The sequence below is a fragment of the Fukomys damarensis genome, unplaced genomic scaffold, assembly GCF_012274545.1.
Source record: "Fukomys damarensis isolate Sample0158 unplaced genomic scaffold, DMR_v1.0_HiC HiC_scaffold_3, whole genome shotgun sequence".
Taxonomy (NCBI): domain Eukaryota; kingdom Metazoa; phylum Chordata; class Mammalia; order Rodentia; family Bathyergidae; genus Fukomys; species Fukomys damarensis.
This window is the reverse complement of record NW_022900915.1, coordinates 16,302,655-16,306,263: the sequence shown is the minus strand read 5'-3', so window position 1 is coordinate 16,306,263 and position 3,609 is coordinate 16,302,655. Positions and strand designations below refer to the sequence as shown.

Here is a 3,609-nt window from a genome sequence, read left to right as displayed (position 1 = left end):
TCTCGGCGCCCGAGGGCCCCTTTCCGGGCCGCCTGGTGGACGTCGGCGGCGCTGGGACGCTGTCCCACAGCTACCGGTATGAGGTCTGTCTCACTGGCGACTCTGGGACTGGTGAGTTCAACTTCCTGAAGCCTCTCTTCCCCAATCTTGTGGTTCAGGACACTGGGCCAGAAGTTAGACAAAATCCGGACATTAGGAACAGCTTTGTATTTAGCTAAGTATTGTATTTCGCTCAGTGAACCTCCTGTTAATTTTCACAAAGTGCCAAATGCAATCCTTTTCTTTTAAAGAATAACATTATTCTGTAAATATCCTTAATACTATTGAAAACTTACGCATGTCTCTGATAGCACTAAATTTGTTCCTGTTTTACTGACACCAATTGCACTTACCAATCTTAGTTATACTGATATGTATTTTCTTCATATTTGATCTTTTAATGATTATCTTCCCATAAGTTTAAGTAATTCATGCAATATAAAAATTTTATTGTAATGAACCTGTAATGGTTTTATTTAACATTTTAAAGCTTTCAAGGAAATCTTGACTATTTAAATATTCTGGTGACCCCCTCCTACTGGGAACTGAACCCCAGTGTCTTCCCAGTATTTTAAGAGAGTCTTGCTAAGTCACTGAATTTCCCAGGCAGGGCTCAAACTTGCAGTCCCCCTGTCTCAACTTCCCAGAGTGTCCTGGTATCTTTAGAATTTTATCTTACTATTACTTTAACCTTTTAGGTTTACTGTTGACTAGTTTAAGGTCCCTGAGTAGCTAAGAACATAAAAACCTAGCTTACTTGTTTCTCCAAATTGTATGTAAACAGCCACTTCGTTAAAATATTAATACACAAAAATTCTGACCATTTTCTTGTGAGCTTCATTTATGCTAGGTATTCCTTTTAAAATTTCTACCAACCTAGCACGTTGTACCTTCCATAAATGGTTTAAGATTAAATGTTTAAAATAATTCTTTAGAAATTAAACAAAATATAATTTTTCATTCATCTTACTAAATTGTTAAATTACAGTTTAATGTAATCTTTTTTAAAACAAAAACTCAGAACTTGAATTATTCCCTCTGAGGGGATCGTGTCTTCTTGTTCTGCCTTTTCACTTACAAAAAGTGTGCACTTCTTTTGGTTTTCCAGCAGCTTCTCCACATGTTTGTAAGAGTCAGGAATGTTTTCAAAATTTAGCTGTCCTGTTTAATTCTGATTATTGGTTGATCTCATATTATTTTACCTTTTTTGTTGTGGCTAGTCTGTATCAACAAAATAATGATTTATTTGTGATATTTCATATCTTCTATTTTGTTATTTAATGCAACATTCAGCTATTTTTAGTTTTTCATTCCAGTTGATATTATATCTGCATGAAATATGCATTTTTTCTCTCATGGGAACAGTAATGAATATCTGAATTGTAATTGTTTTATGTTGTGTTCAATAAGCCTAGCAAACTGATTGTATGATTTCTAAATAAAATTTATATAGATGTAGCTATAAGACAGCTTTATTGAACTTTTGGCAGAATATGAACAATTTTAAAAAGAACTTTGAAATTTAATATGTATTTGTAAATATCAAGTCTCATTCTGTTTCAGTTTAAGAGGTTGTGCTTTTCCCTGGATTACTGATTTTCCTAAAGATATAATAAAATAGGAAAGGCACTGACCATTTAAGTCATTATTGAAGCATAGTTCTTAGCCTGAATTAAGTTTAAAATTTGAAGTGAGACAGAGATGAAAGTTAGAACAGAATTAAACACAAATATGCCAGGCACAACAATGGTAGTCAACTTCAGACTTGTCCATTATTTATTATCAGTTATTTAAATGAAATAGTTTTATGTATGATGATAAATAATATATCTGGTAGAAGTTTTCACTAGTACATGTCAACATCATGAAAATGCAAGTTCACTCTTTTGTCTATACCAGGAAAGTCCCATTTGTACAATCATGCAAATAAGACTAGCCAAATTAACATTCAGAACCCACACCATCCCTTTGTATTTATGTAGTAAGGATGATTCTTTACTATCTAGGAGCCATCACCAGATTATAGAATAGTTCAACATTTTGAAATGTAACATGTTGCTGTCAGCTTGAACCTGGTGGTACATAAATAACTATTCCATTGGATGGTTTATACCACTAATGGTACTAATGGAGCTAATCATTTTTTATTACTATTTTTACTAATAAAATTAATGTAAAAGCCACCCATGGGATAGTCACGCATAAATCATAGGCAGTTTAAGCCACCCAGAAGTAAGACATATGAATTACACCCCATCCTGAAAGTGATTATTACTAAAATTTAGTAGTAATAATGATCCAAATATATTCACGTACATTCTGAAAAGAGACCAGTTCTTTAGTTACAGCATTAAATTAGAGAACAGAGGTAAAATATCTTGACAGTGACACCAAATTCAATGATTTTTTTTCCACATTTCTCTATTAAAAATTGATGTTTTATCATTTCTTTGCTGTTTCAAAGCACAGCATGTAGTAAGTTTAACACATGTTATTCTGAGGGCAGAAGTTCTACTGAAGACAAAGTAGCCTATGCCACTTTTAAATTCCTCTTCTAGAATGGAGGTGTATCTTAGCAATAGAGTACTTGCCTGACATGCATAAGGGCCTGGGTACCATGCCCAGCAACACACACACACACACACACACACACACACACACACACACATACACAGATATTTTTTAAAACTTATACATGTGCTTGGTAGAGTTCTTTTCCTGCTTCCAGGTTATATGGATTATCTGGCTGCAGAAAGGAATCATAAAAATTGGCTAAAAGTAATAAATTATCACCTTTTTTTGGTAGCAGGGATCAAACTCAGGACCTGTGCTTGTGAGGCAGGCAGCGGCACCAGTGAGCTAAACCCCCAGCATAAATTATCACTTTAAAGTAACAAGCAAATGATCTATAAGAACTCATTGGAATAAGATTTCTGAGATAGAAAATCCATGGATTGGGAACTGAGTCCTGCTATCAGTTTTACCCCAAGAAATTTTCCAAGTCTAAAAACATACAACAGAGTTCAGTAGCTTTCGGCAGTCTGGAGTATTTAAGCTCAGGGTCAACTGTCAAACTCAAAGAAACCCAGGGAAGACCAAAAAATCTCATCAACTTGAAAATTCTTGAAAAGCAGAGTAAACTTTTTCATGTTTTACAAAGGTTAGAGTTTTAGAACTTGTCAGAGGGCTGTGGCAAATAGCCCCTGTTCTCAACTGAAAATTCCATAGCACTAGATGCATATCAGGACTTCAAAGAACCTTAACTAAGCACAGTGCCTATTTCAACTAAGGTTACTTGATTTGGTATGGCTATATTAAGCTAATAAAGGACTGAGTTAACTCTTCCTGAATGAAGATAATTATTTTCTTGATTCTGGACAGCTTTTTACATAAATAGTTGCTATTCGGTAAAAACATTACTAGGCACACACAAGAAAAACTGAATGACAGAATAAAACCAAAGGAAAGAAACAGTTTAGGACCAGGGATTTTGCTCAGTGGTTTCAGCACCTGCCTGGCAAGCACAAGGGCCTGAGTTCAATCCCCAGGACCAAAAAAAAAAAAAAAAAA

The 3,609-nt window shown here is 34.6% G+C and overlaps 1 protein-coding gene across 1 annotated transcript in view; it reads left to right on the top strand.

Annotated features, from left to right (window-relative positions):
* Positions 1–3,609, top strand: part of LOC109117723 (protocadherin beta-3) — a 37,830-nt gene that overhangs the window by 16,327 nt on the left and 17,894 nt on the right. The gene's annotated exons all lie outside the window — the stretch shown is intronic.